Raw genomic sequence first — 19262 nt, forward strand, 5'->3', positions numbered from 1 at the left:
AAAAATCAGTCAAATCAGAGTCTGGATGAGGGAGATATCGCTGATTTAAAATCAACTATTTTTTCAGAAATTTTTTGTGACGGCGGGACAATGGCAACGCAGATCTGAAATTCCAGTCTCTAGATCGATATTTCTACCACATGGGAAGATGTGTAATGGTTGTTCATTTTCTGAAAATAGGTCATAATAGGGATTCCGAGATATATTAACGGAATTGTGGCCATTTCAATTTTTCGCCAAGTAAGTGATTTGTTTTACAAACCCTCTTCATGGCTTATAACAGTAAGTTTTTTAAAGGACAATATGATTGGACTTCTATTGAAAATTTTATAGCATATCATAAGTTGGACCGTCCAGGGTGTTGGAAGGACAAAATAGGGTCTTATTTGAGAAATGAGGCCGCTATGTGGTGGCAATCACTTGACAGTGAGTTTCTGAAGTTATGTAGCGTTGATGAAATGGAAGAACTACTTTTGGATGAATGGTCTCATACTAGAAAGGAGAAAACCACAAAACCTAGCAAATATTTTATTTTTACAGGAAAGAAGGAAACCAAGAAACCTAAAAGGTTATTTTCTACTGGTATCTCCTTATTGCAGGTTCATGGATTGATTCAGAAGGAGAAGATTGTTATGTCTATAAATCCTAGTTGCAAGCATAATTTTATCAATGTTAATTTGGAACAAAAATTGCAAGTTCCAGTGAAACACATTGAAAACATACAGGTTGATAATGAGGATGTTCAAGTTTATAAAGATTTGAAACTTTCTATGGATAAGTATGTGTTGCATTGTGACTTTTATACTTTAGATATGGATAACATTGATGTTTCTTTGGGATATCCTTGGATGGAATCTATGGGTACTGTCAATATTAATGTGCAGAAGAAATTCCTGAAGCTCTAGTATAAAAAGAAGAAAATTACATTGCAGGAAATTTCCATTAAGACCCAAGAAGAGACTATGGAGGCAAAAGCACAAAGCAATAATGATACTTACACATTAAATGATGAGCCTTTAATGGTTGAACAACCAAACACAAATATCAAACCAGGTACAAGAAAAATAGGTAGATTCCAAGGAGACTTAAGCAGAAATTGTTACAGGTACTGATACATCAGATGAGGACTCAGTGGTTGAAGTAATATTGGAAGATAAGAAACAAAATCTGGCACCAAAACATGTACCAGATACCAATCAGGCTCCATTAGGTGGTGAATTAAAGAAAGATACACCGTTGGGTAACACTTCAGCATATCACCACCCACATCACCCCGCGAGAAAACAACCAACAACATGTCAAAGAATTAACCACAAGGAAAACAACCCCTGCATGACAGATAGAGAGGGGCGATGATCCACCTACTATGCATCAACACAGAAGAGCCGCTAGGGTCAACCTCCATCTCAAGCGAGCGAAGCACCAACTAGATCGAGAGCTCAACATTGCGCAGTCTCATCCCTCATTGATGTGATCTTACTGCCTAGAACTGCACATTTGATATCCTTCAGGGCAATTGTACTTCACAATTCCAAATCCCAAAAGCCTTCCTTGATCCCCAGAATTGTGAAGTTGTGCCTCCCAATCTGCATTGAACTGCGTACTTCACACTTTCATTAATCAATATTTTCTCTTTCCTGCTAGAACCCCACAATGTGAAGAGATCCCAACCTCCCTTGGCCTCCAGAACTGTGCATATGCGTCCTCAAGTGTCCTTCCCTCATTCAGAGCTCACTGGCCTCAAGAATTGCGAAATTTTTTCCTCTAGGCATCTCTACTTTCAAGCCCCCCTTCCCTATGAAAATTGCACAGAACTGACCACTTAGGGTGTCAGCCTGCATCAGCCACTACTAGATTTAACTCCACAACCTAACTCCCAATGACCACTACACAATTTCTTTCCCCATTGGGGACTATGCTTAAAATTTCCTCAGTCAAGCCTGATTTGTGCTCTACGAAATATCAATGATCAAGCTCTCTCCCTATTGTTTGTGTCAATCAGTTCAACCTCTCACCAATGATCAAATATTCTCTTACAAGGTGTTGTTAGGGTGTCAAGTTAAATTTATGTCATTTCAGTGAATCTTCAAATAAAAATTTGGTCACTGGTTGTTGTGTCTAGGTCACTGCTGCTCCCTTCGATTACTCATGGTTATCATAAGTCATCATGGTCATTGTCTTCTTCGAGGTATCATATCTTCATTTAAGTGTCTTGGGCCATGAATGGTCAAATTCTTCATTTTAGGTAATGGTCTATGGTTTCACTCCATGTTTCATCATGATACCATAGGTCAAGAAAAAAACATGTCCATCATGTAATTCAGTGGGTAAAGGGAGTTAGCAGCTTAGGGAAATCAAAATAAAGGTAAAGGTAATGTTTTATTTCAAATAAGACAATGTTGCAGTGCACTACCTCATCTCATCATTTCTCATAGATCCATTTTTGCTTCAAAATATGTTTATGACCAAATGGAGAAGACGTTTACAAAATTGAAAGATGATTTTGTCAATGATAGGCCAAGCAACAAAAACCTCCTTCACTTATGCACAGGTATTATGATTTGAGAGAAATGCCCAAACTACACTTGCAACGGGAGATTTGTTACACTTTTGGAAAGTTTGACATCAAGATAGATTTTCAGGTATTTGGAGCAGGTGTAGGCAGTGCTTAAGGACTCTATTGTGTATCAAACATCCTAATCTTTCCAATGGTACCTTCAAATAGTGATCTGGATTAGTGTAAGGCATTCAAAAGTTCTCTGCAAGTTGCCGCTGCACTTTTGTCAAAGAGACCCTGAGTTTTTGGAGTGACCTTGGGCAAATCAATTTTTCTCCCTGATGGAGTGTCCAAATTACATGCTTGAGGTGTCCATTTATATAAGACTTCAAGATATTTCCAACGAGCTATCAAGTTCTCAATTTGGAGCAGTTTCAGGTCTCCAAATGTGGGTTTCAAGGTGGTGTTGTGCTTCTGGGGACTGTGCTATGCTTCTGAAAGTGGCGCTGTGCTTCTGGACACTGCGCTACGCTTCCATGAACTACACTGTGCTTGTGCCAGAGTAGCCCAAAAATACCCAAACTCACCCAAATTTTTATTTTGAGCTTGCATTCCTACTTCCTACTATTCTAAGCTTGTTCACAAGTATCATCCTTTTTCTCACACTTTTCCTTTGGCAAGATAAATGCTATGCAAGTTTTCTTCATCTAGGGTTTAGGTGAAATTTTCATGCTGCAAACACTACGATCACTGAGGGATTTGGTTAGTTATGACATTGAAAACATGTAAATTTTTCACCTCATACTTTTGTACATATTTAAAACACTCTTTGATTCACTAAATAACTTATCAACCCTCAGATTATCTCACCCTTACCTAAACCCTTGTTCATACCTAGCATTTTGGGCAGATTTCCTAGCAGCCCTATTTCTCAATTTCTCCTAATCATTTCTCCCCCCCATTTCACTCCATTTAAACTTCATAAGTTTCTTGTTACCCCTATTTACCTCCTCAAATTTTCCTACCATCATTTCCTTTCCCCAACTCCCTCATTTCATCATTTCCTTCCTTGAATAAGAGAATAGTGAGCTTAAGGCTAAACAACTAATCATGGAGAAAGAGAAATCCAAGGTGTTGCAGCAAGGAGACAAAGGCAAAGTAGTGTGGAAGCTTGGTGAACATGATGAACCTAAAAAACAAGCTGTAAAAAGGAATTCAAGGACCAAGGGACTCAAAAGGGCATTGAAGGAGGAGAAAGGACACAATTTACTAGATGAAGACCTAGACATGGAGGACAGAATTTCCTTAGAGATCAATGAGGACAAAGAGTATTGGCTAGATAAGGTCAAATATCACTTGGAAAATATTCTTGACAAAGCCAACAGAGATAACCAACTACTAAGACACATGGCACATCACTATCAAACCAGAAACATGATATGTAATATCAAGCTCAAGCAGTAGGAAAACAAGCTCAAATAAACCCTAAAGGACACAAATGAGAGGGATAACTTAGATATTATTTCTGAAGCATACATGAGGGCTTGACATACATCATTTTGCAGCTCATGACCAATTTTGAAGGAATTCTGAGCATTTTTTGTTTTTTGGCTATTTTGGTGCCAAATTCAGAAAATTGGCTAGTCACAAAAGCGTTGCGCTTTTTCCTCAGGCCTCGAAATGACAAATGGTTTGCCGTTTTGGAAATATCATGGAATCCTCTCAAAATTCCATCATATTTCTTAGAGAGGGCCCAAATTTTGAGAAAAAGGGATCAAAAATCAACATTCTACCCATCTTTTTGACAGGCGATGTGCTTTTGAAGACACCTTAGGAGAATGAGTTTTTGAAGGCCTTCCCATGGGTCAGTTTCACAAATTCAAGGTGTTATGGAAATTAGACTTGAAAATATACTTGACTGTTCTTTCATATCTTCATTTGGACCTCAGAAAGGCACCTTAACGTGGGATCAAATTTGGCGCTACGCTTCTGCGAATTTCAGCGTTTTTCATCTAAGTTTCACTATGTAAATTTCCTAGTTTTCAGTTTGACTTGGTTATATGGTGTAATGATGAATAAATAGACATGATAATATGTTTTTATGGTTTATTAGGCCTCATTAAGGAATCAAAATCCAAAACAAAGTCTACAAGAAGTGTTTGTATTTGACCTTCTCACTCTCACCTATTGGTTGAGAGAATCTTGGAAACAGTTCCACCACCTAGGAATTCGACTCTTGAAGGTGGGGAAGTGGTTCAATTGAGTCTATATGTATCATTTCTCATTCAGAGAGAAGAGTTGGACTTTTGTGGAGAAGGCTTGTATGTTTATGTTCTCTTCAATCAATACAGGAGAAGTTGCAGCTATATTTCAAGAACTCTATTTCAGTGAGCCTATGGTGTTTGTTTACTCTTTCTATCAATTTCTAATGGATAAATAATCTCTATTTACATTCTTTATCTTCTTCCTATGAATTTCCTTACAGTTATATAGACAAGAATCTTGAATCTAAGCTTTTTATGCGGAATGCATACTAAGGTTTCCTTTCTTCTAAAGCTAATGAATTCATGCTTTCACATGCTCATTAGTTTATTTTATGCTCACAAATCTATACTAAATTTACAAACACTCCAATTGCACCATAACACACTGATATGTAGCTCCTATTTATACTTGTATTTGCATACTTGATGCCTAGACCTAATTACCTGCTCTAAACCCTAGTCCAGCAAACCTAAAAAACCTAAATTCACAAGAACTCAAAACAAAGTTATATATCTATCCTAAAAGCTGTTTCATTCCATATATTCATTGAAAATTCCTTTTATAGACCCCTCTCTGGCTCAGTAGGGCTAGCTACTGAGCTGAAATGTTCGAGGTTACCTCTTTCGATCTCCTCATCCTAGGAAATTGTAGAGGATAACACCTGTCACCTGGAACTACACAATGCAAAGTTACTGGGCCCTCTCTCCTAGCCTGTCACTTGTCTCTCGCTTAGTTCATGGATAATAAAGAATCATCTTAGACTAGGGAGTTTTCGGAATGATGTCATCCCATCATGAGTGAATTTCAAGAACAAGTACACTATCAAGTCATGGAAAGATGGTGAGGAAGGAGAAGAAGGAAGGAAGCATAACTAAAGACTCACTTGTAGTTGAATGGACAAGTGGACCTACCAAGAGTAAGAAAAGGAACACAAATGTGCAACCACCTTCCCATACCGAAGATCATTGGAGACCCTACATTAGCAAGCTATGTGGAGGAGAAGAGAAATCATATCCAAGAACACATCAAGCACTCACCAACAACATCGGTTTGACATTGCCACATCATCGAGCCAGTCCATGTTAGCAGTGTCATGTCAAGTCTTGTCATGAGTTTTCATATGCCACATCACTATTATGGGCCATGTATATTGTAAATAAAATGTATTGTAAAGTGGAAGTCCATTGGACACACAGGAATATGAAGAGTCATGTAAGTTTAAAAGTCATAGGAAGTTGAACGGTCATGAGGGTAGTCAAAGAGTCACAAGGGGTCAGCATCACCCTTTTGTCATATATGCCCCTTCATTGTATTAGCAAAGGAATTTTCACATTGGATCCCCCGCAAGGCATTAGAGAGACCAGCTAGTTCTTTGAGGAGCAAGGAGTGGCTCCAACGTCCGACTATTGGGGCTAGTGATGTACACTATGAATATGTGTCTTGGAAATTTTTCTTAATAAAATAAGCCTTGAGAAAGTGTGTGGAATGACCTGTTAAAGAGTTTTTAAACCCAACATTTCGGACTTCTAAGTGAGTCCATCATCAGGGGAACGCCTAATATCTTGAGAAGATTTAATGAAAAGGAGCTAATGATTTATATGTATATGTATTTAAGTGAATAATTTTTTTGGGAAATTAATTAGTCAGCTAAATATTATTATGAATATTATATTAATTAATCTAATATGTAATTGTGTTAATGTATATAACCTTTATTTAAATATTTAGTATTTAATCTAATATTTTTTATTAGCTTATATAAGATAATAAAAAATATTAGATTAAGTACTAAATATTTAAATAAAGGTTATATACATTACCATAATTACATATTATATTAACTAATATAATATTCATAATAATATTTAGCCGATTAAGTCATTTCCAAAAAGAAATATTCACTTAAACACAGATAACTATAAATCATTAGCTCATTTTCATTAAATATTCTCAAGATATTAGGCGTTCCCCCGATGATGGAATCACTTAGAAGTCCGAAACTTTAGGTTTAAAAAATATTTAACAGGTCATTCCACACACTTTCTCAATACACTCCACTTGTATGGATTCATTATTTAAAAACAGAAGCCTCTTAAGGCCAGCACGTTCTTCATGCGTGACTTATGAATGTTCGTAAGACTATTTTGTGGGCATTTGTGTTTCATGTTTGGTTTCACATGTACTAATATAGATGAACTATTTTGGTTATTTTAGTGCTTACCTTGTTGAGAATGTGTTGTAATCGTTGTTATTTTTGTCCCATCCTTGTGGACTATTCTACGGGAAACTAGAAAAATCTTTCCTTTCTTATTGGTTATCATGATTGTTGGCTTGATGGGCCTTGACCCAGGTTCAGTGTTAGTCGGCCAAACAATTCCCTACACTTCTAGCCCTTTCGGCATCATCCCATGAAGCACGGGCTGAAGTATCACCCGAAGCAATATTGGGGTATGCAGGAACCAAGTTTCTGCACCCTTAGATGGTCGTGAGGTCTATACATCTTGATCCTGCCTTCGTGCAGATCGATAAGCATTTAGGGCTTATCGATGTTCCTTCTCTTCCGTCATTCAGAACCTCTGCGAAGGTACTTGACTGATCTTCGCACAGCCATAAATCGAGGTCTAGGAATTTACGCGCCTCTATGACTGCATTACTGTATAAGTTCCCAAGTTATATTAAGCATTACCTAATCTACCATGAATTTACAGTTACCTTCACGTAATCCTTTACTCTTGCTTGCGATCAATTAACAGATATAATCAAATACATCCGCGCATCAAATAAGAATTATAATGTAAACCCAGATCATAACATAATATAATCAAATGCATTAAATAGAGAGAAAACACACAGTGATTGAAAAATAATTCTCTTTATTGATATCTCAACTTCAGTACATACTCTATCCTCCTTGCGCACACTGTTTTAGGGTCCACGCACTCAGCTGTAGACTTCTACCCTAGCCTTTGCGCACTCAGATGTAGAGCCTCTATGTTACGGGAATAAGTACCCTAGGGCTTTGGGTTAGAACCCCAACAAAGAAAAAGCAAACTACAACAAGAAACACTCATACAACTCAGGAAAAATTCTTATATAATCAAACTACGTAAGAGTGAACGTACCCAGTTTTCCTTCGTTCGAGTAGTTCCCACAGAGTTCAGACCCTCTGCAACTCCCAATGTTCTTAAAACTTGAAAATCATTCAATTCAAACATACATAGCAGTATAGAGGTAAAGCATATTCACAAAATTGATTTTATATCATATAAGCAAATGACTGATCATACATCAAAACAAAGTTCATACATGAATTACAACACAATTTAATGCATAAACAAAGTTAATTTCGAAAACAAGACAACATTTCTTTTATTGAAGTAAGCTATAAATAACATGGAGAGAATTCACCTGAGTCTTCTTCTTTCGGCTCCAAGCGGAACCGTCCTCCGGATTCGTCCTATCCCAGCCTTCAACAACCCTCTTCCATAACCAACACCATGATATCTCAAGCAAGAGGGAGAATATCTACAGTCAAGGAAGCAAGGGTTTCCTGAACCTTGGGGAAGTGCATGAGGCATAGGGATTCATCAAACTCAGTCAGGGATAATCCCAGTATAATAACTCTATCTCTTCTCTCCTCCTTAAGGCCCTCCCATAGAAGTCTATTTATACTTCTCCCAATTAGTTTTTTAGTTGGGCAATAGTTGGGCCACGGGCAATAAGAGGCAATCAACAGGTAAAACCCATGAACTCCACCCATAATTAAGGAAATTTAATTTTTTTAAGTTTTTTAACACATAGACGCGGGTTGGGTATTGACTGACCTATGTGTACATGCTTTTATCTCAGGGAAAAGTAGCATACAGGGAATAAAAATTGTTTTTAATATATTTGGACCAAGTTTATGAGGGGTTGCCCTAGGCCATAAACCAAGCATCACAAATGCCAAGGGTGGTAAATGGTGCTATAACACTCTACCTACGTTAAGACTTGAGAACACTTAGAACTTCTTACCCAAAATCCTTCTTCCCTTACTACTCTTCTCTTAGACTCTTCTAAGACTCCCTTTTTATACAATCCCATGGTCCGCGGACCATGGGTAGATCTTTACAGCCAACATGATACTTCACAAAATAAGGGCAGACAACCCTTTGACCTCTTCACGCTCTGCGACCACAAAATGTAGAGACTTTACATATTTGTTACAAAATTTGGGCCTTCTTCCCCAAAACATGGGTTTTTAGCCCCAAAACTAGCTCTTGGGGGAACCCGTTCCCAACAGGCCCCCAACACAAACATGGTGACTTTCCCTCAAGTCACTCTACGAGTGCAGAGATATTGGCACGAAGAACCCCAGCTCGACCCGTACGACTACTAGCTTGGTGGTGCACTGTGTGGCCAACTACTTTATTTCCTCAACCAACTGCTTTGTTGTTGGCCCTACACTATCAGCCTAAAGCTTCTGCTGAGTCTCCTATAAACTAGTTAGCTTGCCTTCAATGGAGGCCATGATCATGTAGGCCTCGTCTAGCCAAGGCTTCAAGTGCGCCTTCAACACTGTCTCTTTGTGCTGAGCTGCATCTACACGAATGCCTTGGCCTCCTACATCTTCACGAGTCTCTGTGTGAGAGCAGCAGTATGTGCTATCCCTTTTACCTCATTGTAGCACTGCCACAACTCTCGAACCTCTGTTTCCAGCCTCTGAATAGTAGAGTCTTCTTGTAGGCTGGTTAGTACTTCAAACGACTGTTGAAAAAGTGTTGTGTAGTCCACTGCTGCACTTTCTATTACCGCTATTAACTCTGTTATAGCAGTCGTGCGCTACTCCTTGACTTCTGGTGGGGTTGAAGGCTGGGTACTTAACTGCAATTCTACAATTTGGAGGTTCAGCTCCAACTGAACCTTTGCCAATTCTGCGCGGGCGTCATGCACACCCATATTGAGTTTGCGAACATGCACATCTACTGACTCATCCGCAGGAATGGCCAACTCCGGGACCATTCGGCATGATTCCTCCATAACCTAGACTATGCACTTGTTCTCATCGGTCATGTTGTTTGTAGTGGCGATGGAAAAATCTCGTTGTACGACCATCTAAGCATTGTTAATGATCTACTCACTAATCACTCACAAAGCACACTGTTCACAGGCCCTCATCTCCGCAATCACCCCATCCTGTAGCAGGTGGAGTGTGTCGCTAGGAAGCGCTACCAAGTTCAGCCCTACTCCCTTGAGTGCATTCATAGCGGGCCTGTTAGCTTCGGTCTCTGTCATTAGTGCTCCATATGGTATCACTATCACTCAGGAGTCCTTCGCATGTAGCATCCCGACGGCTTCTGAAGTACCAATGGCCAAACTGGTGGGTTTTGTGTCGATCTTTGTTGCCCAAATCTGCAGCTCTCTTAGAATCGCCTGAATCGCCCCCAACGCCTGTTGTTGTTGCTGCTCAAACTACTGCAGCAGTTCCGCTATGGCATCCTACACTATATCCATAGTGTCGTTCATATCCCCCTCTATTAGGTTGATCAGGTCCATGGACATCTTGCTGGCCTTGGACTTCTTCCACGGCACTACTTTTTCTTGTCCCCTTCGATGCCTAATACGGAATAGAGGTGTCTGTAGGTCTGCTCCTCCCTATTTTGTCGGATTTTCTTCTTCTTGCTCTTCTTCTAGGGAGGGTGAATCCTCTTTGTTGGAGTCATGCTCCTATCTTCCTTTCTATCCAACTATCTCGTGTGTGGTAGCATAGTGTGCCCTACCCTTATCCTCAGCCTCCTTCCTCCTTTTCTCAGCTAGCTACTCCATCTTGAGCTTGGCTTCATCCTTCTTCTATTGTGCAGCTATCTTGTTGGATCCCACTGTTAAATCCAAGGCAATGTGCCATTCTACCGGCCAGCTATCAGTAACCGCTTGAATCGCATCATCCATAGCTAAGTAGGGCAAGTCATACCACTTCTGATCTGGGTCTTTTCGCGCCCTTATGGATACATTGTGGAAATCAGCCTTAAAATCCGTGTATGGCTGCAATTTATCAAAGACAGTAGGCAACAATCGTGGCTTGTGGTTGATGGCCATGTGCACATTCATCTCCATCAAGATCCAAAAGATCTTGTTGCCATTCATCCACTGAGGATCCTTAGTCTCCCATAGGGAAGCATACTTTGTAGCCTCAGGAAAGTCTGGCACAACCGAGGGTAATTGACTATCTTCAGGTACTGCCCCAGCTACCAACACGATGGACAGCAAGAGCCACACATAGTGGAAGGTCTTGCATAGATCCTGTGCCTTGTGACAGTTCGCGAGGAAGTCACCAAAGAGGTAGCATGCCCAATTAAACTAAACTCCCTCCGCGCATTGGGCTACTAGAGCTACAATGCGTGCCAGTACTTCATCGGAGTGACACTTCCGCATGACCTTCCCTGCTAATATTCATGTGGCCACTTTGACCGCAGGGTCGGAAATACTTGTAATCGCATAGCCACGTGACTTCTTTACTAATCCAAACTTCTTCTTCATGGCCTCCATGAGGGCTAATTTACCTGCCTTTCCACCAAACATAACCGGATTCTCCCCTGAATATGGCAGCCTCGTGATTCTATGGATCAGCCTATCAGTGATGGGTAGTGGCTCCTCTAGCCATAGACACCCATCATGTACCAAGCACAACAACTGCTTGATTAATAGCAAGGTAATGGGTGCGCGATTGTAGTGCGGCACCCACAACAAGTTGAGGAGGCCTGCCTTATCCACTCCTTTGAGCCACTTTTGTGGTTCCAATACGGTCACCTCGGTTGTCTTATGGAGGACGTGATGCATCAGCTGGTCTATCGCCAAGTGAGGAAATCGCTTGGTATTAGCTAAGTCCCAGTCCTCCAGTTTCAACATTAGAATCCGCACCAAGCGCAGTCCTTCAAAAACAATCTTGTTCAGCAGCAGAGGTGTGTACAAGGTGACCTTGATCTCGTCGATGTCCTCAAGCACCTTTTCCTTGCCCTTACGTGGAGGGACGTACTCAGGCAATTTAGTAATGGGTTCAAACCCCTCAACTTCAACGTCCTCTATGTCGATCCCAAGATCCTCATCATCCATTGGGATATCCCCAATTTCTTCCTCCTCCAGTTCCAGGTTAATGGTTTTTCCCTTTTCCTGAGTAGTGGGCTTGTCCTTCGACAAGTTTCTCCTAGTGACACGTGCACTAGTGGTGTCATGGCTTGCTTTCCTTTCTTGCCTTTCGCACCTTCTTGGGTCTAGGTAGGCCTTGGTCTAGGTGACCATGGTGACTTGGGTATCTCTGCAAACTCCGGAGTAGTGCCCTCTGCTTCCATAGCAACCTCTCGCATATCCCCTTTAGCTATCATTACTTCCCCAATATCTACGGTTTATGCCAGTGTTGACATGACGCTATCCAATAGTTCTTGGGTCTCCTTTGGTAATTGTTCAAATGTCGAATTCGCTATCAGAGCTTCAAAGAATTCTCGGTTCATACACGTCTGAGAGCTCAACAACTCAATGCTCAAAATGCGAAGTGTTCTTCATTGGGCAGCCACATGTAATTTATATACCATTTTGAATTCAAACCAGACTGTTCCCCCCAAAATTGGTTCATTAATTCTAGATTGGCGGTAGATTTTCAAGGATCTCGCCCATAAATTTCATCTTAAATGCCGCCCCCCACTCCATTTGGCTGTTTTTCCATCATCAAATCATGAATAGTCACTTTAATGATCACTTTCTGGCTGACCTATGCAGTTTGATCCCTGATAACGCAACCTTCTGCGTGCTCGTGTTGTCTCTATGAAATCTCATCATTCCACGTAGTTCCTTCATCATGAAGTTCCCCGACCCGGGCAGTGTAGTTTATAGTCCTACACCTCCTTTTAGCTACCTAAAGCACTAAGGTTGTGCTTCCTTCATATAGTCACCTAGCGGGATCACCAGTGTATGGCTTCAATCGGCTACCATTCACTTTTCCTAGGAAGGGCTCCTAATTTAACTTACCCAATTGAACTACTGCACCGTCGGTAATCTCTTTGATGACATAGGGCCCTAGCCAGTGGATCCTAAATTTTCCTGGAAATTTATCAAACTTGCTGTCATATAGCAAAACTAGATAATTTACCTTGAAGGTGCGCAGTTTAATGTGTCGATCATGCCATGCCTTTTCGTGCTCCTTTTGAGATTGTTGATGAAATCCAGCTAGAAATCAGTCCTCTTCAAGTTCTGCTAGCCGCGGGAGCCTCTCTTACAAGGCTCCGCGGGTCGCCATTCTTTTGAGTGTCGCTATGTGTAGACTAGGTACAATGTATTCTATTGGCATCACAGCTTCTATGCCATACACAAGTTTGGAAGGCGTTTTCCCAGTCAACTTCTTGCAAGTCATTCTATAGGCTGATAGCACCGCTAGTACGCGCATATCCCAGTCACTTCTTTGAGCATTGCAGACCTTTGTTACTGAGTTCTCTAGTATTTTATTGAATGCTTTCACCATCCCATTCGCCCTACAGGTGATAAGGCGTGCTCTTCTTATGATACACCTAAAATTATTCCGTCAACGTGCTGATTATTTCATTAAGGAAGTGTGTACCATTATCTCTCATCAAGATATTGGGACAACGAAGCATCGTCAATATGTATTCAGAAAGAAAATTCGTTGCTATCGCACTGGTACAATCCTTCACAGGTTGCACCTTTGCCCATCTAGTCAAGTACTCTGTCGCGGTGATGATGTACCGCGCACCTATTTTCTTCCCCGGAGGCTGAATTGGTCCCACAAAGTCAATCACCCATTTTTCAAATGGTTATAATGTCACCTGCAGTGTCAACGGTAGTTCATCCCTTCGCGATGGCCTGCCAATCCTCTGATATGTGCCATAGGCCCTACAATATGCTTTCGCATCCTTACGCAGAGTTAGCCATCACAATCCAACACAGAGAACCTTCTGCTCTGTCACTTTTCCTGCATAATGTCCTCCTACAGCTCCTCCATGAGCCTCTGCAAGGATGCTACTCCGCTCGTAATATTTCATCAGACCCCATATTGTACAGATTTCCTGTAATGATAGAAAAGTCTGTTGTATGCACTACTAACTCCTTCTTCTGGCTTGTATACCCTTCTGGAGCAGTCCCTGTTGTCAAGAATTGTATGATATCCTCAAAGCGACTATCGGTGACACGTACCACAAAGAGTTCTGTGTCAGGTAGTCCAACCTCCAAATTAGTGGGCTCCTCTCTCATTTCGATGCACAATAGATGATCTGGTTTGGCGTTCAATCGTCCAAGCTTCACAATAAACTCAAAATCATACTCCTGAAATAATAACAACCACCTACAGATCTTCCCCCCCAACATAGGCTTATTAACTAGGTATTTTAACGCAGAATGATCTGTATACATCTTAAAATGTCCACCCAGCAAATAGTGCTTGAAATTTTGGAGCATGTATACCATGGCTAGTCCTTCACGGTTTGTAGTGGAATAGTTCTTCTCAGCCTTAGACAGCTTCCTACTCACGAATGCTATAGGATGGTCCATTCCCCCTCACCCTCCTGTGTCAACATGGCCCCCAATACGATACATGAGGCGTCCACGTGCACATGAAATTCCTTCTTTCAGTCCAAAAAGACTAGGATCGGCGTAGTGACCATTTTCTCTTTTAGCATGTCCAATCTCTTCTAGCATTCATCACTCCAACAGAATGTAGCATCCTTTTTCAACAACTTCTCCATGGGTGCGGTAATCTGGGCATATCTCTTGATGAACTTCTTATAGTATCCAGTATGCCCAAGGGTCGCGTGTAGCTGTTTCACATTCCTTGGTGCCTCCAATTTAATTATCACCGTGATCTTCGCGAGGTCTACCATCAATCCCTGTCTGCACACCACATTCCCTAGCAGGATCCCAAAAGGGACACAAAACAGACACTTCTTCAGATTGAGCGTGATTTGGTACCTTCAACACATATCTAATATTAAGTGCAGACTTGACGCTTGACCAATCCAAACACTATTCAATCGTCAAAGTACACTTCCAGGAACTTATGAATGAAGTCTTTGAATGCCGCAATGACTACACATGAAAAGATGGCTAGCATATTCTTCAGCCCAAAAGGCATTACAATATACTGAAAACATCCCCATTGTGTCACAAAGATCATCTTGCTTCTATCTTCAAGCGCAATTTTGATCTGATGATACCCAAAGAACCCATCAGTGAAAGAGTATGCTTCTTGGCTACCTACATTATCCAAGACTTCATCAGTGAATAGGGTCTGGAAGGAGTCGTGGATGCAAGCGTCATTCAACTTCCAGAGATCCATGCATAACCTTATTTCTTCTTTCTGTTTCTTTTCCTAAACCACTATCGGGCTTACCCAATCGAACTCTTCTACTGGTTCAATAATTCCTCCCGCCAGCATCTCATCCAACTCAGTGTGAACCCTTTCCTTATACTTAGGATTAAGGCAGTAAGATATTTGTTTTACAGGCTTCGCGTCCGATTCCAGGGTGATCTTCATGACACCCAGGTCTCCTATTATCCCTTTTAGATCATAGAGCTTTGTGGGGAACAATTCTTGATATTCGCGAAGGAGCTCAGCAACCTTGTCTACTGTCGCATCATCCCAATAGTCCCCAATTTTTGAAAATTTTGGTTCCACCTCTGTGCCAAAGTTGACCTACCTGGTTTTCAAAGGCGCAATTATATCAGGATCCTCTATCTGCAGACCTTCAACCTCACAGTGATGTTTACTTTCTAAAATATTAACTTTCCGGGGATCCTCGTCTTCTTCTTCAATGGTCACGTTATAGCATTATAGTGCATGACTCAACTGGGTAGTCCAATCAGGTTGGATTAGGTCCAAAGGATCTTGTGGTATCCTCAATATCACTGCTTTAACCTCTTGTAGCGCTAGGTCAATACAGTCAAACCCATCCTCAAAGCTGATCATCATTTAAAATCCCTGGCGCAGGATTTCCTATTCCTATGTGCCATGGCAGAGCTCAGTTTCCAAGTACCAATTCATTGGTATGACGCCTAGGGTATGACAAAATAGATGCACCCATTCAGGCTGGGACACCACGCCATAAGCCTTATTCCATTTAGCCAGGTGATCGTGCAGGTCATCTCGTCCTTCATACTTATCTGTCATCTGCACTTTTGGCTGTCCAAAACGTATTCTCATCATCCTCCTATAGTCACACCAATCACTAAAACTATCCTTGTGTGTATCCCACCATCTTTCATGTTGAAAATATTAACAAGAAATGCTAAAAATAGCATTGCTATAGATAGCATTTCAGGATATATTCCAATTTCAAATTTTCCTTGAATTAAAATTGAGAATTAAAATTCGAATTTAATCTCGCCAGTTGTTTGAAAAATTATTAATTAATTAATATTGAGTTAATTAGTTGGTGAAATTCAAACATGAAGTCTTTGTGAAGTCATGCAACAGTTATCCCTTTGATTGAGGAACTTATCCCTTAATTAAGGAGGTAAGGATGAGTTGTATTTGCGTTGTAATTAGTTAGCTCAGTTAATTGATTTAAGTCTAGTTAAATTAGTTCCAAACAGTTAGAGGAACTAATTGTGAGTTCAGTCAGTTAATGCATGCATGCATGCAACTAGTGTTCTCCAGATAACTAAATATTCTCTCATAAATAACTCATGCATGTTAGTTCAGACAAAGACCCAGTTGAGATTAAAGGCAGGGATAGTTTACTATCAGTTGCAAGAATATTCCCATGAGGAAATCTCTTGCATGTAGAAGGAATTCATTCCTTGAGGATTGCGCACTTTCTACAGAGGTCAAAGCAATGTGTGAGGTGAGAATTACATAGGTTATAGCTGGAGGACCCAGGGAAAACTGTGCAAGGAAATAGGAGGCCTGGAGGACAAAGGAGAAGGCATATGTGTTGTCTATTCTATCTATGAGCAGTAGTGAGGGATTGTACTGAGAGCTGGATAGTTGTGAGAGCTAAAGCTTTGTGTAATCTTGAGATATTTCCACTTGTATGATAATACAGATAGCAGGGTTTTTAGCTGAGGCTTTCCCCAGAGTATTCTTCTGTGTTTCATGTGTGATTGTTTCTTCTTCTCTGTTATCTATGTTCTGTTCGATCTTGCTCAAAAATCGATTAAGCTTTTGCAAGTTTGATTGTAGAAGTAGATTAAGTATTTTGCTTTAGTACATTGCATAATCAGTTTAATCTATAGTGAGAATTTCTACATGGTATCAGAGCAAAGGTGATCAGAGCTGTGAACAACATATTGAGAAGTTCAAAGTTTGAAGTTCTTGATTGCAGGTACAAAATCGATTTCTTATCACATCTCAAAGTTCCCCAGTGGCATTCAATGGCTTGAGACTCGAGTATGCCCTAGATGGCAGCTCAAATTAGAAGACAATGGTTTGAAGGACTTCATTGACCAAGAAGTCCCCAAGCCAGTAACAGCTAATGCCCAAGAATTGGTAGAATGGAAGAAGTGTGTGGCAAGAGCAAGGATGATTCTTCTAGAGGGAGTTCAAGACCATATTGTCTTGAGTCTCCATGGGAAGGAGACTCTGTTTTCAATGTGGAATACATTGAAGGACCTATATTAGAACAACAGTGACCAGAGGAAACTGGCACTGAAGGACAAGCTTTGGAAAATCAAGTGTGAAAAGGGAAACATGATTTCTACATATCTGAACAAGCTCACCACATGTAGAGATGAGCTTGGAAGTGTAGGAATCACGACATCCGATGATGATATGGTGAGTCTTGCTCTTGGTCTTCCTAAGAGCTAGTATAGCTACTAGGACTCAGTGAATGGAAGAGAGAAATTGTCAGAGTGGGAACGACAGTGGTCAGATCTGATGCAGGAGGAGATCAAGAGGAGCACTAGAGATGGTTCTTCATCTAAGCCTGATGATGAAGAAAATCTAGCCTTAGCAAGTAAGGTGAGGAAAGGGAAAGGTAAGGCTTCCCATTCCAAATCGAGTTCTTCCCATGGAGAGAAGAAGATTGACAAATCTATAGTGAGATTCTTTGATTGTCATAAGGTGGGCCATTATGCAACTAATTGTCCATTGAAGAAATCTAAGAAGGGATCCTTGAAAGGATAAAAAGGTGAGGCATTGGCCTCACAGTTCGACTTGGATCTTACCCTCATCATGTGCATGGTTTCATCGATGGTGGGTTGTGTTTGGTACTTGGACAGTGGAGCGTCATTCCACATTGCCAGTGATAAGAGTTTATTCAGTACCTTTGAGGAGAAAGACCTCAGGATGCGCATAGAGATGGGCGATGATGGAAAGTGTTAAACACACACATGGCAGCAAGAGAATCTGAAGGATAAAACATGAGAGTACATTTTTATTAACAAATGATTTACATTTATAGTACATGTTGTGGCCGTTGGGTTCCACATCCCTAGGTCTCTTGGACTCCTTTTGTCTATTTAGCTTCCACACTAACCCATTGAGGATTAGGTGTCCAACATTCCCCCCCTTAATCCGAAGGGTTATGTATGAGTCCAAGAAGAGAGCTGTAATACAAAATGTGCAAAAATGCATGGCAGCACTAGGCTAAATGTGCTCTTTGAAATGTTGGTATAAAGGGTGGTGGTTTAAGGATGACCACCAACACTGGAATGCTTAGTGTAGTTCCTGGAACTCTTACAAAACTGGCAAGAAGTTGAAGTCTTCTGCTAGAGGAAGTGCTCCTATTGATTTGAAGAGGGAAACCTTCAACCAATAAAGGGAGGTCTCACCCTACATAAAAGGGAGAACTTCAACCTGAAAAGAGAAGTCTCAACCTGTGATGGTTTAAGGATGACCAACAACTCTAGAATGCTTAATGCAATTCCTAGAACTCTTCCAAAATTGGAAAGAAGCTGAAGTCTTCTGCTAGAGGAAGTGTTCTCAATTTTGTTCTTGGAATTCTTCTGAAACTGGCAAGAAGCTGAAGTCTTCTTCTAGAGGAAGTGTCCCAGATTACCAACAGAAGGCATGTTCACGGGCATCTTTGTCTTTGGCTACAACTCTGAAACTGGTGTGGCAGGTTGTGGCTTAGGCTTGCTTGATGTGACTTTGAAGCTTGTAGATTACCATCATTTCCCCCCTGTCAGATACAAGGTGAGATGATGGAGAAAACTCAACTACAAGACTATTCAATACTCTGGAACAAGTTCTGACATGTGACTGGAATATCTTCTTGGCTATTGATGCCCATTGCCAAGAATTGATCCATCCAAGATGAATCTTTGTTCTTGTAGGATGTTTGTTTATGAAGCATCTGTGTGAATAATGGCTGGTTTTATGACAGTGCTTACATGGATGAAGATCAAAACAGTGATCTTTCAGATGTCCAACTCAGTCACAATGTTGGGATTTTACAATCTGTTGTTGTTGTTGCTGCTGTGGAAGAGGGGAAAAATCTAGAACAGTTGGATGTGAACTGTCATGAAGGAATCTAGCACTCTGAAACTGAATGGGCTTTGAGTAGTATGGAATATGAAAGGA

This window comes from Pinus tabuliformis, chromosome 7 (genome assembly GCF_031772625.1).
Source record: "Pinus tabuliformis cultivar Carrire ecotype Pingquan chromosome 7, CPIR1, whole genome shotgun sequence".
In the NCBI taxonomy this organism is placed as follows: domain Eukaryota; kingdom Viridiplantae; phylum Streptophyta; class Pinopsida; order Pinales; family Pinaceae; genus Pinus; species Pinus tabuliformis.